The sequence below is a fragment of the Meriones unguiculatus genome, chromosome 8 (assembly GCF_030254825.1).
Source record: "Meriones unguiculatus strain TT.TT164.6M chromosome 8, Bangor_MerUng_6.1, whole genome shotgun sequence".
NCBI lineage: Eukaryota > Metazoa > Chordata > Mammalia > Rodentia > Muridae > Meriones > Meriones unguiculatus.
Window position 1 is genome coordinate 61153948 of NC_083356.1, and position 18178 is coordinate 61172125.

The following is an 18178-nucleotide window of genomic DNA, read 5'->3' on the forward strand; positions in this document are numbered from 1 at the left end:
AAAAAAAAAAGAAAAAGAAAAATACCTTACAAGCTTGCCTACAACCTGATCTTATGGAAGCATTTTCTTCTTTTTATAATAATTTTTTATATTAATCGCAGGTTATTTACTTTGTATCCCAGCTGTAGCCCCCTTCCTTATTCCCTCCCAATCCCACCATCTCTCCCTCATCTCCTCCCTGCCCCTTTCCAAGTCCACTGATAGGGGAGTGGACTTGTATCCCAGCTGTAGCCCCCTTCCATCTGACCCTAGCTTATCAGGTCTCTTCAGGACTGGCTGCAAAGTCCTCCTCTGTGGCCTAGAAAGGCTGCTCCTCCCTTGGGTGGTGGGGAGGTCAAAGAGCCAGATATTGAGTTCATGTCAGAAATAGTCCCTGTTCCCCTTACTAAAGAACCCACTTGGATACTGAGCTACCAAAACGATCCTGTACAACAACAGATCATCTGGAGGTATCTCCATCCCTGATCTCAAGCTGTACAGAGCAATAGTAATAAAAACTGCATGGTATTGGCATAGAAACAGAATAGTGGATCAATGGAACTGAATAGAAGACCCAGAAATAAACCCACACACCCACGGAAACTTGATTTTTGATAAAAAAAAAAAAAAGCCAAAACTATTCAAAAGAAAAAGGACAGCATCCCCCAGAGTTGCAAAGGTGGTCTTTCAGCTTCTTGCTAGGGCAGAGGAAAGATGCTGAGAAAAAGCACAAAGCCATTGGCCCTCCTCCATTTCAACAAGGCTGCTGCCATCACCACCAAGGCCCCAGAAACGGTCCTCATACCAAATCACCCTGGATCTCTAGGCCCTTGGAGAAGCACAGTCTAAATCCAAGAAGGCCTTGTTCCTTCCACAAACTATCAACACCAAATCAGTCTAGAAGGACTTCTTTGGATCCCTCTGCCTTCTCCAAAGTAGGTAAGAGTGATGCCAAACCATAGCTCGCTCATTGCCATGCTTGGGTCCTGATCTCCACTCCCAGGGTCCAGCTGAATTCCAAAGCTGTTGGTCAGGCAATGCAACAGCAATTCATCCCTCACAGTGTCTTCAGGGAGCAAGGTCTGTTGAACTATCTTATACGAAATCTGGGTCTTAATGATTCTGGATGTTTGGAAAAGGAGAAATACAGTAAATGGGGGAAGCTGAGCCTATGAGAGACAGAAAGAGAGGGGGAGAATCTTGCCTGTCTCTTCACCTCTCACCCTGATAAAATAGATTAAAAGATGAAAACAATTTACGGTCATTCTAACACTACTTTTCAGGATCAACACTGAGTTTGAGTTTCAGGACACAAGTGGTGGAAAATCTGACTGCAGCAAACTGTCCTCTTACGCCCACAGGCACACATGCTTTTCAGAGGGAGGATCATGCTTGTCAGGGAGCCCACAGGCAACAGAAGAGAAATCAGATGGAGAAATGATAAAACTGAGGGAGTCGGCGCTTAATGCCACTCCCGGGCTTGACGGTCACACTGGGCTTAGCACCCACATATAACAAAATCTGCACACTGCACACTTACACACACAGGAAGACTGACAGACAGACAGACAGACAAATATAACAAAAAATAACTTTAGGAAAATTATCAGACAACTCATTGAAGTGAAAAGACAGTAAAAAACGGCTTATTGTTTTAACATTACCATTGAGATCAAAACACCTACCATCTTTAATATTTTGTACTATGACCTCTAAAAATTTTATCAATTCATGTTTTCAGTTCATTAACACCAAATAAGTTATATCTAAACTGCTTTTAAGACTTAACGTATATTAAACACAACAAATTAATAATTATGAATCTGTGCATGTCTACAGAGATGCTCATTTGCATATAGATTGCTGATTAGTGCATAGATAGATAGAGTTTATTCCTTTCACTGTTACTGTTTGCAGATTCCAATTTCTCACCACTATAAACAAAATCGTGATCAGCTTCCTTGTGCAAACGCATTCCATGTTTGTCTGATTGTTTCTCTAGAATAAATTTCTAGAATTACTGATTCAAAGATAAGCAGTTTGCCAGACATGGTGGCGCACACCTTTTATCCCAGCACTTGGGAGGCAGAGGCAGGTGGATCTCTGGGTTTGAGGCCAGCTGGTCTACAGAGTAAATTCCAGGATAGGCAGGGCTACACAGAGAAACCCTGTCTCAAGAAAGAGAAAAAAAAAAAAAAGAGACAAGCAGTTAACATTGTGATCATGGAACCAAACTACCCTCTAGAAAAGTCTGAACAGTTTATAAACCCCTAGCTGTCCTCACCAACACTCTGTCAGTCTTGTCTTGACCATTTTCTCCAAAATGTAACCGTTTTATCATTCCTGTCTGTGTGATCTGTGCAGTCACCACCAACCTTTCTGCCCGAATGACCTCAGCAAACTCCACAACTCTAACCATCATAAATCTTAAACATGGCTTGCTTTTTATTAGATTTTCAGTCAGCCTACAAAGCAATGGCATTTTTCAAACATGGGAATCACTGCACATCACTCACCCCAGCTGACCTGTGACCTGTACTGCGTACAGACTCCCATGCAAAGTTCCATGTGGCTTCAAAACTAACCCACCCCTAACATGCCCCAGCCTTAGCGACATCCCCAACAATGTCACTTTGGGAAAAGTTGGCTACAGATTTACAAGACTAAGAACAAGTTTCTCATATTAAAGAAGTGATTTCCAGTCTGGAAAGGAAGCTAAGCATGTGGGCCACCATCAGGCCTGGCATATCACTCTTGATATCAACAGCAAGGCTAAGCGTCGTCACATGTGAACTTGCTTTTTACTTTCTCCCCTGGTGGAGAATGACTTTAATTCCGCCCCCCATCTTCCTGGGTCTACATTAAATGGGGGAAGGACAATTTCTGCAGTATTTCAGGCATCAGGGTTCCCTGAGCTTCACTGTCTTCATCCTCCCGTTCCAGCATCTGCTTAGATAGCTTCCTTTCATCTAGACTTTAGCTACTCGGTACCAAGGACCACAGCTGTAGCCCCTGAGTTCCAAAAAGCTGGACCCATTGAAGGTGTCTCTGCAAGCCCCTTCCAGAGTGATCTAGAGGAAATGCCATCAGCAAATTCTGAGCTTTGGAGACGGACGTAGGTCTTGATAGGCACAGGCATCAGAACTCTGTGCCTTATGAATAGGAAGCCTGGAAAACAAGAGATATACCACTTCTGCAGGATTGACTACAAGGTGTGGGGCACAGCTGTGCACCCAGCTTCCTGAAATACAAACTCATCCCCAGGCTTCTATATCTTGAAGGCTGGCTTCTTGGGAATTTGCCTATGTCAAACCTCTCTTCTGGTTTGCATCTTCTGTGTCTGTGGGAAAATTTCACTTCCCATTTCCACCTTGCTTTCCATGTAGGTGCCTAAATGTCTTAGTTCCTCCCAGATATAGGCATTTGAAATAAACTCCAGTTGATGATTTCTGCTATTAGACCCAGCTACCAAAATTAAGGAAGAAAGGGATTACAGAAAACATGGAAGGATGCAGTTACAGGGTCGATTGGCAGAAACAAGACGTCACTGCTGTGAGACAACACAGGAAGGAGTGGGAATGTGCTGGACTCAAAAGCCAGGCCTTGCTTGCTTCCTGTGAGATTTGGTAGCATGCAAGTTTGTATCCACAAGGTGGAACGGAACCTGTAAGACAGTCAGAATCCTGGAGAGAGCGGCATTTGAAATAAACAAATGTTTACTATTGTGCACTCGGAAACATAAAAGTTATATTGAACTTTGTTATCTATTGGGGGTCCATTGAAAGGAAGGAAGAGCATGAGACTCGTAGATAGAAGCTGGGCTACAGGCTCACGCAATCCCAGGTTTGAAGGTGAGCCCAGCGTGCTATCTTGATGTCAAGTTCAGCCCACACAGATGATACGGGAGATAATAACGGAGATGAGGTTTGGCAAAGAGGCCAGGACCCACATGTTGAAAATCACTGTGCTAGGCAGATGATGAGGGTGTTAGGCTAGGTTGCCTAACAACCTCTGATGTCATCACGTGCCGTCACCAGGTGCAAGCCAGGTGCGCTCCAGATATAAAGGACTGTCACCACTGCCTCTCTCTGACTACCTTTCCTGGGGTATGCCATCCACCCCCTTTATATCTTGAGCACATCTGGCTCACACAGGTGGTAGCAGGTGATGGCGTCAGAGGTTGCTAGGCAACCTAGCCTAACATTTCTCCTTTTTTCTTTAATTAAAAACAGCAAATTTAGGATAGGGTGGAGAGAGAGATAGCAAGAGCACAAAAATCCCGGGTTACATGGTGAGGAGGAAGGGAAGTCCCCTGCCCTGGAAAGTTCAGGGTAGAGTGGGGTTTGCCAGCCATGCCCAGCAGCAGGTAGAGACCTAACAATGATGATGACAATACCGACAGTAATAGTGATAACAGTGTGGTGGAAATGATAGAACCCTGCTCATAAACTGAAATTCATGAGTTATATGAGAGAAGATATACATATATGTGTATTTGCATGTATATCTGTATGAATACGTATTTGCATGTATATCTGTATGAATATGCACATATTGGCTCCTGTCTAGAGGAGAAGCTTCTAAGACAGAGGTCGCTAAGGTCCACTTTGCCTTATGTTCTCTCTAAGTACAGCATGGGTAAGAACGGAAACTGGAATCTGTAGCTACTACCACCCAGTTGGGTCTTTTGTTTTCTTTTCTTTAGTTTTGCCTTGCTTTGCTTTTTGAAACAGGGTTTCTCTGTGTAGCGTTGGCTGTCCTAGAACTCACTCTGCAGACCATGCTGGCCTCCAATTCATAGATATCCACCTACTCCTGCCTTCCAAATGCACCACCACTGCCGGGCTCCAGTTTGCTCTTTTTCCAGTAGCTCTCAATGTTCCTGAGGCTGTGACCTTTTAATCCAGTTCCTCGTATTGTAACAAACCTCAACCATAAAATTATTTTCAGTACTGCTTCATAACTGTGATTTTGCTACTTTTATGAATTGGAATATAAATGTTTTTGGAAATAGAGGTCTAGCAAAGCAGCCACAACCCACAGGTTGAGAACCACTGCATTGAGCAGATGATGATGATGATGATGATGATGATGATGATGATGATGATGATAACTAATAATAATTATGGTGATAACAGCACATAGCCACAGTGGCAGTAATATAACATGTGCTGAACAGGTGTTCTTGTGCTATGTACAGCCGTCCTTGATATCCATGGAGACTGACTCCAGGACGCCCTGGGAAGGCCAACATTTTCTGACACTCAAGTTGCTCAGTAAAGAATAGCACACTTTAGCTCACAATCCCAGGGCACAGCAGGAAGTCAAGGTGGTAGAACTCACCACATCCCAGGAGCAGACAGACTCCCGAAGGCTGTCCTCAGACCTTCACGCATGCGCCACAGCACATGCATGCCCACTCCACATCAAACTCACATATATACAACAATGATAATAGGTTAGAGCGAGTAAACACCACAGCCTGGTGACATAAACAAGAGAAACGTACTTTTTCTAACTCAGAGTCTGAGAATACCCAAATCAAGCACATTGAGAGTCTAGTAAGGGCTTGTTCTGTATGAGGGAAGAGGATGACTAGCACTCTAGAGTCGCTTATTGGTGCTGTGGGTGGCTTTGTAAGGAAGGTGCTCTCTCCCAAAGGTCCTCCCTTCTCATAATATGCCATATGTGATTCAGTGTCAGTATCTAAATTCTGAAGGAGCACAAACATTAAGACCATTTCACAGACCACAAGACTGGAGTAGCAGGAAAAAGACTATATACACACATGCACACACACACACAAACATGCATGCACACAAATTGATTCAGTTAGTAATGTGTTGTACCAGATGAGAAGTTGATAAACACTGACTAGACTTGATAGAGATTTCAAGAAACAGTAACAAATGTTCGCAGAGATTCTCTTGGTAGTGGTAGGTAGAGATTTAATTCTTTTATTTTATTGAACTGTGGTGCAATTGGTAAAATTCGACAAAGAAAGAATTCGTACAACATCTTAAACATACAGTGTTTTTCAGGAATGGAGCCAAGTGGACAAATACTAGCAATGAAGACAGCCATCTAAAATGGCAAGCCACAAAAGGCAGCAGCATCACATTCAATTACAGAGAACACAGTGTATTTCTTAAACTTTTGACAGTTGTCCAAAAGACACCTGACCAAGAAGTAGACAAGGCATAATAAAAGAACACACAGGAGCAAGACCACACGCAGTGTGAGGTTGCTAGAGTAAATTGAATTGCAATACAAAAGATTGGTGGGACAGTTAAACAGTGCGAGTGGAGGGTAATGTGCATTGCTAAGCTCGCATTTGTTCACACTTGCAACATGTAAGAATTTTATGGCCAACCATCTTGACACTTGTCACTGTGCTTTGAGGTAGTGCTATGTTATTACTGAGGAAATTTTTTCTATTCTCTTAGCACTCACCATTGCTGTCAGAGTTCATATCTTTCTCTATCAAGTGTCAGATTTTTCTCTGCCTCTGGATGGTTTCTGGCTACAGGTGAACAGGGTTTTCATATCCTAGAGCAGCCTTTGATCAATTCGAAAAGTTGAAGAAATGCAAAGATAAACAGATATCCAGGCTTAATTAAACCTTGAATGGAACAAAGCTCGGACATATTTTTCACTTACCTGGGTGAGAACTCTCCAGTAGATGAAACCATAGTTCCTCCCAGTGATGGTCTGCCCATTCATTAGCAATCCTGTGCTGGCTTCCTTTTTCTCCATATCTTATTTTCCACTGTTTTTCTGCTGATTCAAATGTCTATGTTCCCTCAAAATGTATGTATTAAAATTCTGCAGTCAACAGGCTTAGTAGAGTATCCTTCATAGTGTCAGGGGTTGGCACTACCCAATGGGGTTGGTCTTTGGTTGGGTCAGGCATTGGTTGGGCATTCCCTCAGTCTCGCTCTATCTGCTCTATCTTTGTCCCTGCACATTGCATAGGCAGGGTAAATTTTGCTTCAAAGTTTTTGTGGGTGTATTGGTGTTCCCCGCCCTTTATGAGAAGACTAGTCTAGTTAGGGGGTGTCCTCTTCAGTCTCTATGGTCTCTGCTACTAGGAGTCTCTGCTTGAGTACCCCTCATCTCCTCCCAGGAGCCTCCCCTGACTTAGATCTCCAGCTTGTCACAGAGATGTCTCCACTTTCAGTTTCTCTTTTCTCTACAGGCTTCTGTCCTCCTGCCCTTGCTCTCCCCAGGCCTCATCTCCACCCGCTTAACTCTCTGTACCCCCTCTCCTACCTTGTTCCCTCTCTTCAGCCATTATCTCCCATTCCAAGTGAGATTTAAGCATCCTCCCTTGGGTCCTCCCTTTAGTTATGCTCTTTGGGTCTGTGTCTCCTTGTCCTCTGAGAGACTGTACCCAGCAGTGCCCCAAAACAGATGCTAATACTCACAGCCAAACATTGGTCGATGCTAGGAAGACTTGGGGAATAGTGGAAGGAAAAAGAAAAGGACCCAGAAGTAACAGGAGCTTCACAAGAAAAGCAACAGAGCCAACTAACCAGGGCCCAGAGGAATCTATAACTGAAGCATCAACCAAGACCATGCATGAACTGGACCTAGGCCCCCGACAAAGATATAGCAGATGGGCAGCTTAGGCTTTGAGTGAGTCCTCTAGTAAGGGTAGTGGGGACTGCATCACACATGGACTCACTTGCTAGCTTTTGGATCACTTACCCCTGGCAGGACTGCCTTGACAAGCCATAGAGGAAAAGGACACTTTAAGTCCTTATGTAACTTGATGAGCTGGTGTGGATGGGAAAGGAAGCTCTCATTTTCTGAGAAAAAGGGGAAGGAAGAAGACTAAGACAGGATGGGATTCGGAGGGGAGGAAGGATGGGGCTACAAGGGTATAAAATGAATGAATAAAATAAATAAATAAATAAATAAATAAATAAATGAGAAAAAATAAATTTGAATACACAAAAATAAATCTGCAGTCAAATGTGGTATCATTTGTTGATGGGACCTTTGAGAATCAAGTAAGTTATGTATGGCTGTGGAGCCTTCATAAGTGAAATAAGTGCCTTGATAAAGCAAACCCAAACCCAGAATCTCACTCAGAAGGGAAAACAGAATATACAGTAGAAACAGATGAAGAGAGGGAACAAGGTAGGAAAGGGAGCAAAGATAAAAAATGAGGATGGAGATCAGACCTGGGGAGAGTGGGGGCAGGAGGATGGAGGGTCTGAAGAGAGTGTCTGTGGGTGGGGGCATCTCTGTGACAAGCTGGAGACCTACAACAGGGCAGGCTTTAGGGAGGATATGGGGGTGAGTCTATCTAAGACTGTTGGTAGCAGGAATCATGGAGACTATAAAGAGGACACTCTCTAACTAGACAGGACTAATAGAGAGAGGAGAACACCAACCCACCCACAAAACACTTAAACCCAAAATCCATCCTGCCTATAAGATGTGCAGGGACAAAGACAGAGCAGAGATTGAGGGAAGGTCCAACCAATGCCCAACCTGAGACTCAACCCATGGGAGACAACCAACCCCTGACACTATTAACAATATCTGCTATGCTTGCAGATGGGAGCCCAGCATAGCTGTCCTCTGAGAGGCTCCATCCAGCAGAGGATCAAAATAGATGCAGAGACTCACAGCCAAATATTGGGCAAAGTGTAAGGAGTGTTGTGGAAAAGTGGGGAGAAGGATGGAAGGACCTGGAGGTGACAGGAGCTTCACAAGAAGACTAACAGAGCCCAGAGTGCCCAAAGGAACTTGCGGAGACTAAAGCACCAATCAAGGAGCACGCATGGACTGGACCTAGACCCCCTACACAGATGTAGCCAATGGCCAGCTAGATCTTCATGTGGACTTCCTAATAAGGCGAGCAGAGGCTGTCTCCAACATGGACTGTGTTGCATCCTTTTTGATGACTTCCTCCTGACAAGACTGCCTCACCAAACCACAGGGGAAGAGGATGTGCCCAATCTTGATACAACTTGATGTGCTGGGGTGGGCTTGTGGGGGGGGGTTCGCCTCTTCTGACAAGTAGAGGAGAGGAGAGGGAAAAGAGGGAGGGTGCAACCAGGAGGAGAGGAGGGAGGGGACTATAATTAGAATATAAAGTTAATTAATTAAGAAAAGCAGCCCCAAGTCCCTTCTAGACGGTAAATGCACAGTGCAAGGTTCTATCGATGAGTTAAAAGGCTATCCTTCCCCAGGCAGCCACCAGCTTATAGCATTCTGTGACAGCAGACTGGGCAGATCAAGACCAAGACTCCTTCATATCTTTGTCTGGGACCTGCTTTGAAAAGTATCCACTCAAGACACCATTTAAAAGAAAAGTCACTGATACTTCATCACTAATTAGCTTAGCCAAATCACATGACTATTCAGTGAATAATGTCATAATCTCATAAGCTACTCCACCTAGTTACTGTACTATCAATATCCCAAACTCAGGCCTTGTGTCTCTGGTGGAACTTGAGATGCTTTAGGCGTACACAGATGGATTCTTTTGTTTTTAGATTAAAGCGAGTTAGAAACATAATGTGATACATAGTCCTGTAGCATGCACTAGTGTTTTATCTACCGCTGAGAAAGAAAAGCAAGATTACCGCTGGGACACAATGTTTTCTCAACTTAACGTTCTTACCCTATTCTTACCCTATTCTTAGGCTTCCTTAAACATATAAGTTAAGCTTATGTAATAAGAAACAAGAATAATAAATTTAACTGATCAAAATATTTTTTAATTCCATTGTAATTAAGGATCCAATTCTTCTGAACATTTTTAAAACTCAAGGTGAGCAGTGCCCAAAGCTTATCCTGGGAGGCTGTCTTCTGAGCGCTTCAATGATTTTGTTCCTCCTCAAGGTCTTTCCCTCCTGTCTGATGTTCATCCACTCTACGGACACTGTTCCTTAAGGTTTTCTCTGGTACTTTCTTCCTTTAACCAGAAGGTGTCAGGCAATGACAACTGTGTTGCTTAAAGAACCTGAGGGGAACGGGAGTCCACTGTGAGATCTTCCCTGCTGGGGTAGAGACACGTATGTCTTAGATCTAAGGGGGAAAGCATAGAAATAATAAAACAAATCCGTGACACATGAAAGTCACAGCACAAATTGTATGTAAACTTTGAAGTATGGGCTGATTTAGGGAATTTTTAACTTAAAAATATGACAAATATGAAACATCCCATGTTCATTGCTACTGTATTCATTATATCCAAAAATTGGAAACAGACTAGATGCCCGCTAACTGGTGAATAGAAATGAAATGTGATACATTTACACATTAGAATATTATTCATCTATTAAGAAAAACAAAATTATGAAATTTTCAGGTAAATAATGGAGCTAGAAACAATAATGCTGAAGGATATAACCCAACCTAGAAAGACAGATACTGTATATTTTCTTATATGTGGATGATGGTTTTTAAGGTTTTAGAAACGTGAGTCTCCTTAGAATATCCACAGAGGCTGGGCAGCTAGTGAGGGACCAGGAGGGAAAGGAGGTTCTTCCAAGGAGGGGGAAATAGAATATAGTGATATAAAGAGATAAAGAGGAAATTAGACCAGGAATTAAATGGAGTGAGGTGGAAGGAGGAGGGGGAGAGGAAACACAGGAGAATAACTGACACTGCAGACCTTTTAAAAAGCCGCATGGAAACCTACTACTGCAGACACTTCATAAAATATTACACATAGAAAGGGAGTTTAAATGAAATCACTGTATAACGGGGGAGAAAACATCACACCTAGACACCATATACTACCAAATAAAACTGCCAATGCCAGAAACAGGCTATATATTTCTGAGTTGTTGGCCAACTAGGTCCTATAGATTCCCCCATCAAAACATTACAAGCTATTGCCAGTGCAATAGTTCCTCTCCACAGCTGGATTGTAGGCTCTACTGAAGACACCACATACTTAAGTGAACACAATTAGGCATGCATATGGTTAAAATCAGATGCATTATGGGAAGGGTAATGTGCAACTGAGAAAACAGTAAGTAACAAAAATCTGTCCACCAAACTACAGAACATTCCAAATTGTTTCCCTTTGTAACAAACCCATCCTTCCTTTGTACCCCATGAAAGAAGCCCGAGACCATAGCCTGGGGCCCTTGAATTCTTCTGTTTATGTGGTCTGCTGTCACTCTTGACAGTATGCTTTATTCTGATGTGTAAAATTTTGCTTTGCTTTTGAATAGTTTCCTTGCTGCTTTCCAATGAGTTTGTGCCTTCCTTTAGTACAATGCATTGAGCAAGAGACAAATAACTGTGTTGACGAGATGGCTCAGCACTCAGCACAAGGTAAAGGCACTTGTGAGCACTGAATTCAATCCCCAGAACACAAATGTGGGGTGTGTGCATGTGTGTGTGTGTGTGTGTGTGTGTGTGTGAGAGAGAGACTAAAACTGAGAGAGATGGAAACAGAGACAGAGAGACAGAGGCAGAGAGAGAAAGAGAGAGAGAGAGAGAGAGAGAGAGAGAGAGAGAGAGAGAGAGAGAGAGACTAGGAGCCTGGAGACAACAGGCCCAGATCATTCACTCCTACTCCCACCAGAAACGCACTGACCACTGGTAGCAGTTGTACCTACCAGATAAAAACATCTTTAAATTCTGTAAAAGACAGAGTGAAATTTGGAAGTGGAGTTCATGAGCATACCTCCCAAACAACTGAATCACAATAATTCAACATATTGCTCTGTTAGATCATATCATAGGTGAAATGAGGCTTCATGTTTTTAAATGAGGAACAAGAGAAAGCAGCATTAGGCTCTCCTGCCTTTCAGTGGAACACTGCTCATGTCCTTGCAGGCTTCTTACTAGTAATTGATAAGATGAAATTTCACCACATTGTACTCGACAGCAAAGCATAAGGTCTTGTACTTTCATATGGCAGATGTTTCCATGACAGAAGGACTCACTCAGACTCATAAATAGTTACACTCATTATCCTTAATAGTTAAACTCACACAGAACCCCAATTAAGGAATTCTCCCACAGTGGCCCCCTTCAGACATTAACTCAAGTTCAGAAACTATAACCGACATATGTTCAAGTTGAAATCTGAATAGAGCAACCACTAAAATACATGATTGTTAAAAATCTTCTGCAAAGCTGGAAGGAGGTAAGAAACTGTGAAAGAAAACGATTCAGACAATGTGTGAATGTTCCATCTGCCAGAGATGCTAAGGTCTACTACCTAGGGCTAATTAAACGGAACTGGAGGAGAGAAAAGGAGAGGGCGGCAGTGATGTGGCTTCCCCCCATTTTAGGTAGGTCAAATGCTGTGGATGTCTCACGGCTCCAGGATAAAAGAGAAGTTGTATAGTTCTTCTCACAGATCCTCATGAGAGAAAGTGCAAGCCACAGAACCATTTCACTGTAAAACGTGGGACTGAAAATTTGTCTTACATCCAAACTGCAAAAGCTTAAAGTGGTTTCTCTCTCTCTGAAACTGGGTCCCAGCTCTTGTATCCTTGATGGCCAGTCATGGTGCTCCCCACCCCTCCCCCCATCTAATCTAATCAATCATCCAAGCATTCAAGTGAATAACTAAGTTAAAAGACAGCACAGGGTAAGACAGTTGAAAACCTTTTGTCTCTCAATATGGCACAGGTAAAGCCATGCCTGGGTTCTCTCAGGGGGATGCTAGTCCTGGAAGACAGAAAGGTATGCCCACACCCTCTCTGAGAGATAAGACTCTGGAGAGAAATTCTGGGGTGCTCGTTTGCCATCTGGCATTAACCTGTGCATCTTGACATACTAGCACCCACATTTTTCTGTGTAGACACATCTTCCTCAGTCTCAGTCCATGTGGCTCCAGACGCACAGCTTTACTCCGGTTCCTCAGGACTACTCTTTACCTTGACCCCTTGAACCAGGTCCACACCTCTATCACCTGCCTTCGGCAGTTCTGAGCTCCTTTTTCAGGGGAGGTTAACCAAATAGCTGCCACCTGCACAGTCCTTCACACACATGCACAGCGCACACACTCAAGCACGTACGCGCACTCGCACACCTGCACACACATCCACACGCATGCACACACCACACTGGGGACCACCCCCAATGACTGGGTTATAAAAAGCAGTTCTCTTCCTGCTTGAAGTGAAGCCAACCCCGTGGCACAATTCTATAGTCCAAGTGGGATCATAGTGTAACTGATCTCCTGCTGAGATGGCACCTTTGTTTGCTTTCTATGACCTGGTGCTGTTTCTCTCATTTTCCAGCATCCTCGTTTCCGCTCCTGAAAAACTCCGCCTAAGGTATAAGCACGCCCACCTGCCTCTCCTTTGCTGTCTTGAAGAGGAGCCATAGCTACACTGAAAGTGAGACCCAAACGAGACTTCTCAGTTAGGTAAGCTATGGAATTATCTTTTTGCTTAAAATAATTTGAATCACACTTTGAGTTGTTTACAAACTGGAAGATCTTTAGAAAAAATCAGACTGCCTGGTGTATGTGTTCTTTGTTCGATAAATGTTTATGAAGTAGCTACTCTGTTTCAAACTACTATGTTAGGGTCTGCAGACAGGGCAGAATAGTCATGGCCGCTGACCCCATGGCTACTTACACCTCACTCTTTAAGTAGACAACAACAACAGTTCCGAATAGTGCACCTTCATGAAAATGGACAACAACAAATGAGTACATGGCAGGCACCCCTGCCAGGAAGATTTCCTGGAGGTGACAGTGTTCTCCCTAAAACAGGAAACAGAATCATAGAAGAAAAGTTTATTCTGGCTAGAGGAATCTATAAACAGGGTGAGCAAAGGAAAGTGAAATTGTGGTGTCTGCAAGAGCCCAGGAATATTAGTTTGACCTGAATACAGGCACTTCCTTGTGCCTGAGGAAGTGTTCCACATATGCCATTCTCTAGCTGTGCACTGGAAGCTTGATGGAAGTGAGCATTCAGCTCCAGAAACAATCCTCTAGATAGCAGAAATACAACCCATAGCAGCATTCTCTAAGCCCATCTTAGAAGTTCTCAGAAGGACACTCCGTACACGCTCACATGACCTCCAGGAACTCACACCCAACTGTGCTCCACCCCAAGCCTTGTGTCCTTTCCTGTTCTGCCTCACTCTTCTGGCCCCCTCTCACTATCCCATAAGACCTCCTCCCTAAGCCACTTCTTACCTTATCAAGGCTTCAGAGCACTTTCTGGATGTGGGGATGAAAGAAAATGCAATCAAGAGATGGAAAAGAAACAAACAGTTATACAGAGACTCTCCGTTTTTTGTTTGTTTGTTTGTTTGTTTGTTTTTTGCTTTGTACCCTTGAGAATAGCCTCCAGGAGACCAGACTCTATGATCTCTTTTATTCACTTACTCAAAAGAATGGATTTTTTTTCTATATGCCGAGTTAGAACGGCCACTAATTCAGTTGTACAGGGTCTACTGTAGTGTAATAGGAGCAATACAAATAAGTGTGCAAACAGAAACAGTCTTTGAGCTGCACTTAAAGAGAGCAGCTACAGCCAGCAGGGAAGCCTAACCAGTGGGAGCACAGGACAGCATGTGAGGCTGTAGGGTGAAAGGGCTTTCTGCCTGCCACCTTACATGCAGCAGGCAGAGCCTGTGAGCTAGACCAGTAACATGAAGGATCTGCAACGGGAGAAGAACCAAAAAGCACGTAATTACAAATGCATGCTCAGGGATCCAAATGTGATTCAAATAAGCAGTTAGAATTTTAGAATTGGGGTAGAGGTCAAAGTGCGATACCACACACCTGTAATCCATGCACTTGGGAGATTGAGGTAAGATCTGATCATGACTTCAAAGTCAGATTTGGCTATATAGTAAGGCCTTTTCAAAAAGGAAGAGAGAGAAAGGAAGGAGAATGGGAGGGAGGAAGGAAGGAAGGAAGGAAGGAAGGAAGGAAGGAAGGAAGGAAGAGAGAGAGAGAGAGAGAGAGAGAGAGAGAGAGAGAAAGAAAGAAAGAAAGAAAGAAAGAAAGAAAGAAAGAAAGAAAGAAAGAAAAGACTGTTTCTGAAAATGCTCTTGTAAGTGGGAGGAAAGCAGGGTCAGCGTGTTAAGCTAAGTGAGACAGACTCAGAAAGACAAATATCTATCTCATGTTTTCTCCTCTGTACATCCTCATATTCTAGATATTTAAGTAAAACCGTCCACGCTGGGCAAACAGAAGGGAGACTGGAAGAAAGAACAAGGCTAGCAGGAAAGAGAAGAAAATGGAAGGATGAATACAACCAAAGTACATGATACACCGAAAGAAATTATCACTATGAACTCATCTTTATATACCACAAATATATACTGTGGTGATTTGAATAAAATGCTCCCCATAGGCCCTAGGGAATTGCACTCTTAGGAGGTATTGCCTTGCTGGAGTTTGTGTTGCATTGTTGGAGGAAGTGTGTCACTGCGGGCAGGCTTTGAGGTCTCAGATGCTCAAGGCACACCCACTGTGGCAGTTTCTCCCTGCTGCCTGCCCATCAGTGCAGCACTCTCAGCTACCTCTCCAGCACCATGTCTGCCTGCATGCCTCCATGCTTCCCGCCACGATGATAATGGACTAAACCTATGAACTATAAGCCAGTCCCAATTAAATGATTTCCTTTATAACAGTTACCATGGTCATGCTGTCTCTTCACAGCAATTGAAACCCTAGCAAAATGAAAGAAAGAAAGAAAGAAAGAAAGAAAGAAAGAAAGAAAGAAAGAAAGAAAGAAAGAAAGGAAGGAAGGAAGGAAGGAAGGAAGGAAGGAAGGAAGGAAGGAAGGAAGGAAGAAAGAAAGAAAGAAAAAGAAATAAAAGAAAAGGGGTTGGAGAAAGTTGGAATATAGAGAAAGATTCATGATACACTGTTAGATTGATAGGCATTGCAAAACACATTCATAACATAACGCTCTTTATCACTAGTGCACTGCATTAGTAACTGTTACTTGGGAAATTGTTCTGAAATTTTCTACTCAGTAAACAGAAAGCAACACCCGCAGCCTCTAGTTGAAAGGACTGATGTCATACGTGTGAGACAGGCATGTGCTGAGCAGTGTTTAATTATTCACATGATACATTCTTCACTTGTGGAGAATCTGACACTCCTTCCTGAGCTCATTCTCTCCTCCCTCCCCTCCTGCTCTCTCCGTCTCTCTCTTTCCTTCTCCTCGGCCTCCCTTGCTCATCTCTCTTCACTTCTCTCTCCCCAGCCCCATATTCTGGATGTCCCCAATAGTATGTACTTGTTAGCTGGGACCATGGCTAAGTCTTCCCTTCAAAGGACAAACGCACTTGTCTATTCCGCCTTCTGCCCCTGCAGAGAGTTAGTGAGAGTGTGGCACCACTCAGTAAATTCAGAAGGCGCCTATCAGCATTCATGCATTCACAGCTATAAATTAACAGAGTGATGAGCAACAGACCGAACAGTGAGGGTTCACTCAACTCGGTTTCTCATTCTATTACACCAAGTAATAATTCATCATAGACGTGTAATCACAAAATGCAGTTAAGCACGCACAACAGGCCCATTCTTTTTTTTAATTCTTTATTAATTATACTTTATTCACTTTGTATCCCCCCCCCATGGTTCCCTCCCTCCTCCCATCGCAATCCCTCCCTTCCTCCACCCTCTGCATGCATGCCCCTCCCCAAGTCCACTGATAGGGGAGGTTTTCTTTTCCTTCCTTCTGATCCTAGTCAATTAGGTCTCATCAGGAGTGGCTGCATTGTCTTCTTCTGTGGCCTGGTAAGGCTGCTTCCCCCTCAGGGGGAGGTAATTAAAGAGCAGGCCAATCAGTTCATGTCAGAGACAGTCCCTGTTCCTATTACAATGGAACCCACTTGGATACTGAACTGCCATGGGCTACATCTGTGCAGGGGTCTTAGGTTATCTCCATGCATAGTCCTTGGTTCACCAGCCCTATATCTGACAGAGGACTAATATCCAGTATATATAAAGAACTAAAGAAGTTAAACAGCAAAAAAAAATCAAGTAATCCAATTAAAAAATGGAGTACAGAGCTAAACAGAGAATTCGCAATAGAGGAATATCGAATGGCAGAGAAACACTTAAAGAAATGCTCAACCTCATTAGCCATCAGGGATATGCAAATCAAAACGACCCTAAGATTTCACCTTACACCCATCAGAATGGCTAAGATCAAAAACTCAAGAGACAACACAAGTCCCTTCTTAATCAGTGTTTGAACTTCTTTTATTTCCCTTTGGAAGAGGAAGAGTGACTTCACTCTCAGTGACTGAGGCTTCATTCCAGAGTTCTATTGATTCTGGACCCTTGGTCAAGCAGAAGATCATGCTGGAGGGAGTACATGGCATAGTTCGTTCCCTTCACAGCAGACGAGAAACAAAATGGGAACACAGGAGGAGCACTAAGCTAATGCAGTACCCAAGTGCACAGCCCATTGACCCGCTTCTTCCAACTGTGATGCCCTGGTGCTCACTGCCTCCCAACAATGCCATCAGCGGATTAATTCATCCGCTACACCAGAGTTCTTAGAATCCAGTCACTTCTGAAAATCTCAGCAGCTGGCAGCTAAAGCTGACCTCTCCTAGTCAACCATAATATAGTCCCAAAGACTCCTTGTGAAGCAAATGCATTTAGTCCACCTCCAAGAATCCCCATAGTCTTCATAGCTCCAGAACAGAAAAAAAGAAAAGTACAAGTTTAAAGCTTCTTCCAGTACTCATGGCACATTCACAGCTTTGAACCCCTAGAAAATAAGAAATAAAAACTCTCCATGCTCACAAATGTCATGAAGTAAACATGCCTATTCCTAGGAGGAATTCTATTAGGGAATCAGTGTTTCCTTTTTTGCAGGGTCTTCATCCAATTCATAAAATAATTTAAAAACAGCCTCAAGAGCAAGATTGAGGACAGTTTTATTACAATTTGAGAGAGAAGTCACAGTGCAGGCAATTTGTAAATCTAGGCATCTTTAGAAGGTGGAAGAGGAAGAAAGAAAATGGTGCTTTCTGAGCTAGAGTTCAAGAAACCTGGTGTGTTCAGTGGAGAGGCAAGAAGCTGTATGGAGTGGAGGTGCTCTTCAGACAGTGAGAATGTCCAGGGCCAAGGCAATACTACTGGCCAATACCCAAGAAGAAATGGAGAGAGAAAAGGGGGAAATGAGACATTGTTTAAGTTGGAGCTCAGAAAGCTAGGCAAGTCGAGCAGTGGCTGCCTGCATGGAGTCTGTAAGCATATTATCTCAGCAAGGTGCAA